The sequence below is a fragment of the Natator depressus genome, chromosome 1 (assembly GCF_965152275.1).
Source record: "Natator depressus isolate rNatDep1 chromosome 1, rNatDep2.hap1, whole genome shotgun sequence".
Lineage (NCBI taxonomy): Eukaryota > Metazoa > Chordata > Testudines > Cheloniidae > Natator > Natator depressus.
In genome coordinates this window covers 295,997,943-296,010,230 of record NC_134234.1, presented here as the reverse complement: position 1 = coordinate 296,010,230, position 12,288 = coordinate 295,997,943, and positions in this window count along the sequence as shown.

Below are 12,288 nucleotides of genomic sequence, written 5' to 3'. Positions count from 1 at the left end.
TCCCTGTGGCCACCATTCTCCACTACCTCCAAGTGCAGCTAGGACATAGTCAGTGATGCAAGTAGATTTTAATTCTTACTGGTATGGTGGCTCCTGGGAGGGAAACAAAGGGGGGCACCAGCTAAAGGGGGGGCACGTGACCTCCCCCATGACTCCTCCCCACCCCACCCCCAGCCCTGTCCTCTGGCTGGGCTGTTCAGACCTCAGACAGGAGATGCAGATGTGTGGAAGGGCTGGGGGTGTTACAGCCACTCCAGAGGAGCTGCCAGCATGATCCGCCCCGTGTGGATTTTAATTTAAGCTTTGCAACAGCCAGCTTTTTCTTTTGCAATTCCAGTGCCAATTCCATTTTACTCATCCATCACTATGTTGAAACCAAATTCTGCTCTCAGTTGCAGTAATGAAGCCTCATCAGCCTTATTGGAGTTAAACCAGATTTGGCCTTTACTCTTCCAAACACCTGTTGAAAAGCAAGCAAAGTAGAGAATAGAACCATTTTTAAAAGTTGGCTATAGAGCACAAACTGAAAGCAGAAAAGTAATCCTTGCCTTGGCTGAGCAACAATGCACAGTAATTCCAAACATATGTCTTTTCACTCTGGAGTAGGATGCATTGAAAGGTTGCTATTGATTTATAGCAGCAAAAACAAGCACTTGATATTGATTGGGCATTATATCTGCACAGTATTGATGTCAAATATCAAATTTTGCTAAAGCACTCAAAATACATACATCTGTCCTTTTTACCCACTGAACACCAGTTACCAGTGTCCTATATTCCATATGAATCACAATCTAACTAATTATGAGCTTTAATCTCATCTAGATTTAGCACCAGAATGTTGTTACATCAATCCCTGAAAGCAGTACTACACTTCAAGATCTGTCATTGACTGACCTGTTTTTACAGATTTTATAATTCAAATCATATTGGATTAAAATCTTGTCATGCACATTTTCCCATTAAAAATAGGGCTGCTGATTAATCGCAGTTAACTCACACGATTAACTCAAAAAAAGGAATCATGATTGAAAAAATTAAATGCAATTAATCGTAGTTTTAATTGCACTGTTAAACAATAGAATACCACTTGAAATTTATTAAATTGTTTTTGGATGCTTTTCTACATTTTCAAATACATTGATTTCAATTACAACACAGTATACAAAGTAGACAATGCTCACTTTTGTTATTGTTATTTTTGATTACAAACATTTGCACTGTAAAGATGGCAAACAAAAGAAATAGTATTTTTCAATTCACCTCATACAAGTACTGTAGTGCAATCTCGTTATCGTGAAAGTGCAACTCACAAATGTAGATTTTTTTTGTTGAATAACTGCACTCAAAAACAAAACTATGTAAAATGTTAGAGCCTACAAGTCCACTCAGTCCTACTTTTTGTTCAGTCGATCGCTAAGACAAACAATTTTGTTTACATTTACGGGAGATCATGCTGCCTGCTTCTTGTTTACGATATCACCTGAAAGTGAGAACAGGTCTTCGCTTGGCACTTTATAGCCAGCATAGCAAGGTATTTACATGTCAGATACACTAAACATTCGTATGCTCCTTCATGCTTCAGCCACCATTCCAGAAAACATGCTTCCATGCTGATGATGCTTTTTAAAAAAATAATGCATTAAATTTGTGACTAAACTCCTTGGGGGAGAATTATGTCTCCTACTCTGTTTTACCCACATTCTGCCATATATTTCATGTTATAGCAGTCTCAGATGATGACCCAGCACATGTTGTTCGTTTTAAGAACACTTTCACTGCAGATTTCACAAAATGCAAAGAAGATATCAATGTGAGATTTCTAAAGATAGCTACAGCACTCGACCCAAGGTTTAAGTGCCTTCCAAAATCTGAGAGGGACGAGATGTAGAGCATGCTTTCAGAAGTCTTAAAAGAGCAACACTCCGATGCAGAAACTACAGAAAAACCACCAAAAAAGAAAATCAACCTTCTGCTGGTGGCATCTGACTGACTAAGATGATGAAAATGAACATGTGTCAGTCCGCACTGCTTTGGATTGTTATCAAGCAGAACCTATCAGCATGGACACATGGGTAGAAAATGTCCACAACTATTTAAATAAACGGTATCCTATTATTGTTTAGCCGTGCGATTAATCGTGTGATTAATCAAGATTATTTTTTTAATCGCACGATTAATCATGATTAATTTGTAATCGCTTGACAGCCCTAATTAAAACTTATTCAAAATAGCACATTTTCATTCTAACTTAAATCTATGCAAACCCTTTCATTCTAATGGATCCTAAACCATATAGCAATATATAAATATAAATCATTTCTCCCATCTGAAATGCACTTCTGAGCTGCACTAGGGTAGCTGTTTAACAACAACATTATACAAACAGTTTAGGACAGAAAGTGAATACTGTATGCATCTGAAACTGATGGAGGAATTGAAAATGACCATATACAATTACCCAAATGGAGTTTCACCAGGATAATAGGACGAATACTACTTTTGAAAAATTACTGTGAAACGTGCCAGTGGTTCTTCAGTGACTAGACATACTCATGACCTCTTGATGTCTCACATGAAAAATGACAGCTTCAGCAGCATGCTGTCCCAAATATCAATATGGGATATTTTCATGTCTGCAGGCCTGCCGACAGAAATTCTGGGCCCCCGGGCCAGGACCATGACCGTTCCTAGGGGAGGCGGGGCCTGGGTTGTAAGTAATAAATCTGTCACTTCCGGGACCACCCATGCTAGCCTGTGGGACCCCCAAAGCGCGGGGCCCAGAGCGGTCTAGCAAACCTAGGCGCCCTGCATCCCACCTGGGTGATTTTAAAGGGCCTGGGGCTTCCAGCCGCCACTGCTACTGTGGCAGCAGCAGTGGCCAGGGGACCCTGGGCCCTTTTAAATTGCCTGGGCACTTGGGCAATTGCCCTCTTTGCCCCCCCCACCCCCATCAGCAGGCCTGCATATCTGTCCCAGAAAACAGAGGACCACCAACAAAGGGTCTGATTCTGAACTCATACACAGCTGTGTAAATCAAGAATAACTTCTTTGATTCTGATGCCACACAGACTTAAAACTGGTGTAATTCGGTTGAGGTTAAAGGAGTTAGACTGGGGTAAAACCAGTATAAAGGATATTAGAATCAGGCCCTGCATCACTAAAATCACTCTCTGCTGCACCCATTCTTCAGATTTCAAACATTAACTCAAAACCTCTTAGGGTATGTCTAAACTGTAATGTAAGCCTGGGATTAGTGGAACTCAAGTGAGACACCCTGAGTTTGTTAACTTAGAGCTGAGTGTCTATACTCATTTGTAACCCCAGGTTAGAAACTGTTGAATCCTGGGTCCCACTCTGGGGCTCTAGCATCTACACTGCATTATGAAGGCCCAAATCCAACCACCTAATCCCAGAATTCCTAGCACCCTCCCAAAATGTGGCCACTCTAGCCTTTTGTTCATGGTGCAGTATGAGAAAACTTGACTTTTCACCAAATTTGACTGTTCAGAGGCCAAAGAAATCAGCTTGTGGAATACTTTTGATGGACTCCCAGAGCACAAGTCCAGTGAGACTGTGGCTGCACTGCAAAGCTATAAGTCTTGAACCCTGAGTCCTGGCTTCACTCAGGTAAAGATCCTCCACCTCATTGGGTCCTGGGACCTTGGGTCCGAGCCCTGGGTTAGTGCGATTTGAGCATAGATGGAAGGGAGGTGTGATGGTGTGTACACTGGGCCCAAAGGAGTTAAAGGACAATATTGGGCCCAGGTAACCCCGGCCTCTCCTAGACCTGCAGAGCATGCTCCAAGTGAAAAGGAAGCTTAAAAGGGAGCAACTCAGCTCAGAATAGGGAGGAAGACAGACCTACCCTGAACACTGCTGGACAAGGGTGTCAAAGAAGCCTCCCTGTGAGGAACAGGACTGTACGCTGAGCCCAGTTGGGGCTGAAGGTTTAGTTGTCTTTTTCTTTTGTTATCTCATATTGGACTTGGAGCTGTGGGGAGAGAGATGGTAGGACGTGACACAAGGAGGGTAACTCTGAGGGCACTCCAGGATGCCAGGCACGGTTGACCCTCATAGGGCTCTGGGTTGGAGCCTGGTGGAGTGGGAGGGCCTGGGCTCCCCTTCCAACTGCCCCTGCTGCAGGAGAGGCATAAGCCACATTCCAGTCTCACTCCCCCCTGATAAGAAGGGGACAAGGACATTGCAAACCCAAGGTGAAGCTAAGCCAATCCTCAGGTGAGGAACTAAGCTGAAAGGCCTTCCTGCTGAGAGGAGATACTGGGTGTGCCACCCACTAGATCACAGCTGGCCCTCCAAGGAATCTATGATAGGGAGTTATGCTTGAGCCTAAGTTCAAACCCTGGGCTTACATTGCAGTGTAGACATACCCTATTATCCCCAGTGGGTTAATTTAGAAAAAAATAACCAAGTAATTGAAGCCTGATTCTGATCTCACACCAGTATTACACCAGTCTAACTCCATTCACTTCAACAGAGTTACTCATTAATATTGGTGCAAGATCAGAATCAGGCCCTTAGCCCTTTAAAATTGACCAGGTGCCTTTTGATACTTTGAGAAAAAGGGTTTTGAAACAGCAGAAGCATTGAAAACTTTGATCAATATTTTAGCATCCACATCAGTTATCCATAGCCGTTATTGCACATAATGTCATTCAAAATGAAGTTGACACACACTTTCAAATAATGTCAAGTATTGTGCAAACATTCGACATGCCAATTAGGGTATAATGAAGCAATAATAAATGACAGGGAAGGTATTTACTGTCAGTTAATGGCCAGTTAGAGGAACTGAATCCTAATTTCTTGGGCCCTAAAATTCAAGAATTAACCACTCGGAAATGCCTGACTTGGGGTCATTATTTCTATTCTAAATCATGTGAATCGAATGAAGTAATTACCATTTGATCTTTTTCCACTTTGTCTGATTAATGATGCTGTGATTACTTTTTTTTTTCTTCATGGTTTGCAGCACCATTCTTTTCCTAGCAGTTAATAACTGGTACAGGCAGAAAGCAGGACTTGATTCATCACTCTCTTTCACACATGGGTTTAAAACATAGAATAATATCAGGATTACATTATTGACTTTACATTCAGTGCTTTCCTCCTCCTCTGCTTCAATTGCACCCCGTATCCATTCTACACAAGAGTCTGGTGTATTTCCTTGGCTGGTGTGAATAGACATAGCTCAATTCAAGTCAATGGACCTAAAACAATTCACATAGCTGAGGATCTGCCTTCATGTGTATGCCCCAAAAAAAGGATTCTGAAGTGTTCCGTGGCAAGGAGGGTCATAATACATCATTTTTAGTCTTGTTTTTCTTTAACAAAAAAAAAAAACTTGTATGAGTTCACTTACTTTTAAAAATGCCTAAAAAAGCACATCTGCTAGGAGATAACGAGGGGTCCATTTTGGATGAAAGTCTAAAAAAGTATTAAAAGGGTGATAGTATACAGGATCCCTGAAAGTGTGTGGTTTAGATATTCCTACATGAAATGTGAGTAATTTTCACTTTTTTTTCCTTGCTGGTGTGTTATCACTATCAAAGAGACAGCAGTGGTGCTCTATTTACTACTAGGGGACAATCACAAAGGCAACAATTGCAATGTCATGATCTGTATTTCATTTTTAACTATTGAGGGTAGAATATGTAATTTGCATTACCTTAATTCTCTTCATGACTTTTACATGATTGATGATCTTTTTCTGGAGTGTTATTTTCTTAAAATGTTCTTTGTCAGAGTTATTGTTTATTGAACAAATGTACAAAGTATAATCTTAATTTATTCTGTAGTCTCCAAATTACCTTCTTGTATGAATCAGTTTCCAGATCACTCCTTGCTTGATGGCTCATCACAGCTTTCCATTGTCTGAGAATTTTGGTACAAATATATTTAAACCTTCATGGATTACTTCTGCAAGAAAATATAATGATTTCTGTAGTAGTATGGATGATTATTCTACATAAAGATGGGGAAATAATATTCATTGCCCATTCTAACATTTTTGTAATTATTTCTCAATAAATGTTCCCATTAGTCAGCCAACACTATTGATAAGTCACTACTGGTGTATGGATTATAGATTTACTGTTTCAGTTTATAGCTGTGGAGTATAGTTTTGTTGGTCACTTTTACAACAATGCTGGAAAAACTTCTACAAATTTGTATTCAAAAACTGTGTAACATCCCTTAATGCTGAGTTTGTATAGTACTTGGTATCTGATTATATTTCAGGGATGGGTATTCACTATACAGCAAATCCGGAAAAAGTGAATTCATCACTAGATGAAAAGAAAATTGTTTAGGCACACAAGAATATGGAGGTGGATCCAAGCACATAGGAAAGAATAGAAGAAAAACACAAAAACCCAAAAGAGAGGCTACAAAGGGAAGCTAAAAAGAACCCAAAGAGAGGAAGGGGCAAGAAGAAAGGACAGCAGAGATATAGGCAGGGACAGAGCTGTGCAGGCCTTCAAAAGTGAGAGGACCTTAGCTTTGATTAAGAAAGACTGAGATCCAGAGATGGATTCAAAGAGGGGGTTATGACTAGAGCTGGTAAGAAGTTTAAGGGAATGATGATTCTTTGTGCAGAAATGTTTCACTCAGTCTTATTACAGATTCAGTGAAACTTTCACTGAAACACGAGCAGGTTTTGGGGTCCACAGCTCTGGTGGGAAAGCTGGCAGCCCCAGATCCTTTGACACAGCCAGACTCTAAGGGCTTGAAGACTCTTTGTTCCCCAAGGAGAATCTAAGTGAAATTGACATCCTTGCAAATTTAATGGCTGCTATTCAGTGACAAGAATGTCAGTATCACATTTCATTTCAGGAACACCATATTTTGGTGTTTCTGAAACAATATATTCAGGGATCTCCATTTTCCTGAGAAATTCCATAAATTTGCTTTAATTCCAAATCAGAACAAAAGCAAATTCATAAATAGCAAAATCCCCAGCAAACTGAAATCCCTGAGTTTAGGCCAGCTCTAGTTATGTAATGGGCAGAGTAACAAAGAGGAAATAATCTTATTTGTAGCATTTTTGATAGAGAAATGACAGTGTAATTTTTGACCCTATATACTATTTTGCTTGCATTCCCTCTATGCAAATTCTGAAAATGCGGTTGAAAGACCACATTCAAAGAGAGGTTACCAAACTGGGAGGATGACTCCGCTGGGGTCAGTCCTGAGTCCAGTTCTATTCAATAATTTCATTTATGACTTGGATAATGGAGTGGAGAGTATGCTTATAAAACTTGCAGATGACACCAAACATGGAGGAGTTGCAAGCACTTTGGAGGACAGGATTAGAATTCAAAATGACCTGGATAAATTAGAGAATTGGTCTGAAATCAATAAGATGAAATTCAGTAAAGACAAGTGCAGAGTACTACACTTAGGAAGGAAAAAGAAAATGCACAACTACAAAATGGGAAATAACTGGCTAGGTGATAATGCTGCTGAAAGGATCTGGGGGTTACAGTGGATCACAAATTGAATATGAGTCAACAATGTGATGCAATTGCAAAAAGGCTAATAATTCTAGGATATATTAACAGGATTGTCATATGTAAGATGTTCTACTCTACACTGGTGAGGCCTCAGCTGGAGTACTAGGTCTAATTCTGGGCACTACACTTTAGGAAAGATGTGGATAAATTGAAAAGTCCAGAGCAAGCAATACAAATGATAAAAAGTTTTCAAAACCTGACCTATGAGGAACTGGGCATGTTCACTCCTGAGGAGAGAAGACTGAGGGGGGACCCAATAAAAGTCTTCCAATAAGATAAGGGCTATTAAAAGAGGATGGTGACTGTTTGTTCTCCATGTCCACTGAAATTAGGATAAATAATAATGGGATTAATCTGCAGCAAGGGAGATTTAGGTTAAAAATTAGGAAAAACTTTCTAACTATAAAGGTAGTTACATTCTAGAATAGCTTCTAAAAGAGGTGGTGGAATCCCCATCATTGGAGGTTTTTAAGATTAGGTTGGACAAACTCCTGTCAGAGATAGTCTAGGTTTACTTGGTCCTGCCTCCGCTTGACTTAATGTCCTCTTGAGGTCTCTTCTAGCCCTGCATTTCAGTGATTGTATGATTTACTCAGCCATTTGCTATACAAATGCTATACAAATGCTAAATTGCTGCTCCTAACTTTGTAGATGCATGGACTGATACATCTTTAAACCAATTGTGTTTCTCTTCTAAAAATAAGCACAAAATTTGGCCTGGTTGTCAGCCATCCTTCAAGAAAAGCCCACTACTGCAAAAGCCAGGGTGTCATACTGCCAGTACGGAGGATGGACGTTCATAGGCAATTTTATGTAGGGGTGCTTGTACATTTTCTTCCCATGCCCTGCTGGTCTAAGATAGACCACTTAGTTCTTGATCAGCCCAATGACTTCAGTAATGGGCATTAGATTAAGTCTACAGTCTCTCATTTTTGTGAGCAAAACTCACCTCAAAAATGATAGTCAGTTTTCTATTCATTTACATTTTCCTCATATCTGTTTTAAAGTGGTTTTATTCAAGCAATAAAATTATCAAATAAGTGACTTCACATTACATTAAATGAATGCTAAGAGTCTACCAGGAACTGACAAAAGCAAGGACATTCAAACAAAGCTGTCACTCCACACACTCAAAGTGACAAGCTACACAACAAATATCTTGTTTTGATTACGATTTGTATCTCTAATGATGTTTCAACATATCTGCTGTATTTGTGCTATTACAGACCATTAAAAGTAGTTGGGAGTCCTTAATGGACTTTTAAATAATGAGATAAATGTTGAAAACACTAAGCAGAAAATGAAAGCACAACAGCCCTTATTCAATGGACAAATTTGGTGAGGTGAATAATTTTTTGAAAACTGTAACTTCACTGAATGTGAAAGTTTTGGGCCATATTCTGTTACCCTGAACATTGAGTGACACCTTACTCCACTCCTAGCCCCATTGACTTGCCAGAATATGGCCCTCTGACTTAGAACCCCAGAACTCCATTCATCTGTGCAAGGGATTTATCTGACCCTCATCACTATAGCATTTGAGAGCCACACAAGTTGTGAGGATAAATACATTAAAACACACCTGGGAGGTAGGGCAGTCAGGTAAACCAAGTCTTCAGCTACTGCCCTACCCACTGGACCATTTCCTTCCTCTTAAAATTAAGAATTCCATTCCTCAAGCAAAACTTTCATTGATTTCAATGGGAATTCTATGGTAAAAATGGATTTTTATTTGGAATGAGATTGGAGTGTTGTCAGAGTTGAGGGGGAAAATTTGGTTTCCTGGTCTGGCTCTTCTTTTATGAAAAGAATGTATTGGTTTGCTAGTGTTTGTCTTAATTGGGCTGTATTTTAGGTATTTGTCAAGGGAGCACAGAGCCTGGGGGAAGGTGCTGCTTTTATGATTATTTGTAAAAAATAAAATAAATCCATTGTTTCCCATCCAGGAAATCCTTTCCCATCCCAGGACTCCAGCCCTTGAAACCTTCCTCCCATCCAGCCACATCTTGCCAGGCTGAAGGCCCTTTAGTTTCAATAAAAGCATAGTGTATATACAGTAGATTACCTTAAATAATGTGTGAATCTTGTTTCCATGAAAAGTGCTAAGTTGACACCCCTGAAGACTGGAGTCCTCTATCCACAGATCCGATACAGAACTGGCAGCAGCATGGCTGTCAATCCAGCAACTTTCAGGAACTCTAAATTCACACGTACACAATTGTGGGGGAAAAAAGAAACTTGATTATTTCAAACATTCACACCTTTCTACATTCCCTGGTTCCACGCAGGATTGAAATAGGAAATGTCATGACATTTTCTAGAACTGCAGTTGCCTGAGGGAAAAACAGAACTGACAACCCCTAAAGAAACTGTCTTGTTCAGATATCTCCAGTCCAACTTGCAGATTAAAGTCTGGTTTATCCAAATCAAAGCTCCACATTTCTTTTAGATTGACCAGTCACTGCTTTGGTCCTCATGGGTCTTCTCTCTAAAAAGATGGTGGCATTTAGAATAAACATTGCGTTTTACAGGTACTGACAGAATCAACTCTCAGCAAAGTGGAAGTACCTGTCTGCTGAAATGCCCCTATTGTCTTTTCTGACATTCATTCAGGTCCCATCCATAACAAGATTCTCCTCTTCCTGATTCTGGGAATATTCCAGGAAATCCAAGATATCAGATTACCATGTTATAGTTCAAGGGGAGTGTTCTATACCCAAATGCAGAGTTTAAGTTGCATAGACAGATCTTCAGTTTTTTTAAAGGAGAAATGTAAATGTAAAGAGCTCACAAAGAAAAAGAGCTTGTCCTAAAATTTGAGAGATGTTTTGCAAATTTACCCTCCAGACATTTTTATGCATGTTTATAAATCTCTTCTGAATCCAGGCCTTGGGCAGCAATGTCTTTGGGTCAGGCACCATGCTTTCTTTGGGTGTGTATGGTAACTAGCATAATGGGCCCCCAATTCATAGAATCATAGAATATCAGGGTTGGAAGGGACCTCAGGAGGTCATCTAGTCCAACCCCCTGCTCAAAGCAGGACCAATCGCCAATTAAATCATCCCAGCCAGGGCTTTGTCAAGCCTGACCTTAAAAACTTCTAAGGAAGGAGATTCTACCACCTCCCTAGGTAACACATTCCAGTGTTTCACCACCCTCTTGGTGAAAAAGTTTTTCCTAATATCCAACCTAAACCTCCCCCACTGCAACTTGAGACCATTACTCCTTGTCCTGGCCTCTTCTACCACTGAGAATAGTCTAGAACCATCCTCTCTGGAACCACCTCTCAGGTAATTGAAAGTTGCTATCAAATCCCCCCTCATTCTTCTCTTCTGCAGACTAAACAATCCCAGTTCCCTCAGCCTCTCCTCATAAGTCATGTGTTCCAGACCCCTAATCATTTTTGTTGCCCTTTGCTGGACTCTCCCCAATTTATCCACATCCTTCTTGTAGTGTGGGGCCCAAAACTGGACACAGTACTCCAGATGAGGCCTCACCAATGCTGAATAGAGGGGAACGATCACGTCCCTCGATCTGCTCGCTATGCCCCTACTTATACATCCCAAAATGCCATTGGCCTTCTTGGCAACAAGGGCACACTGCTGACTCATATCCAGCTTCTCGTCCACTGTAACCCCTAGGTCCTTTTCCACAGAACTGCTGCCTAGCCATTCGGTCCCTAGTCTGTAGCGATGCATTGGGTTCTTCCGTCCTAAGTGCAGGACCCTGCACTTATCCTTATTGAACCTCATCAGATTTCTTTTGGCCCAATCCTCCAATTTGTCTAGGTCCCTCTGTATCCTATCCCTGCCCTCCAGCATATCTACCACTCCTCCCAGTTTAGTATCATCCACAAATTTGCTGAGGGTGCAATCCACACCATCCTCCAGATCATTTATGAAGATATTTGAACAAAACCGGCCCCAGGACCGACCCCTGGGGCACTCCACTTGACACCGGCTGCCAACTAGACATGGAGCCATTGATCACTACCCGTTGAGCCCGACAATCTAGCCAACTTTCTACCCACCTTATAGTGCATTCATCCAGCCCATACTTCTTTAACTTGCTGACAAGAATACTGTGGGAGACCGTGTCAAAAGCTTTGCTAAAGTCAAGAAACAATACATCCACTGCTTTCCCTTCATCCACAGAACCAGTAATCTCATCATAGAAGGTGATTAGGCAATTGAGGCCTCTGGGCACTACTGCAATACAAATTAGTAATAACTACAGTGTTTATCTGCAGTAAAGATACAGAGTTACTTTCTACTGTATGCATATTAACTTATAATATGGGGACATTATGATGTTAATGTGATACCTCATAATGATCCCTCTGAAGCCATTAAAAGGGGGTCATGGCAAAGTTCCACTTATTAACAGCCTAAAACTAACCATTATAAAGCCTAATGTCAAAGATTTGCTTGTTAATATCTTCACACCATTGACTGACATATGGAACCTACTTATCAGTGTTTCCTTATTCTGTATTGTTTTTTTTCTTTCCTGCTTTTCAGTTTCTTACTCACTGTTTTCTCCTTCTCCTGAAAAGGTTTGATTTCTTTTATTAAACCAGTAAGAAAAGAAAGTTATATTAGACAAAAGATTCCAGTAAAATACATTTGTCATAAGCTGACAAAATGCAAAGAGTCATACTAAGGATGGACTCACAGCTCTTAAGTCTTCCTGGGCCTGTTGCTGTGAAGTGATGAATGCCGTTGGCTTCAGCAAAATAGGTGTAGCTCAGCTT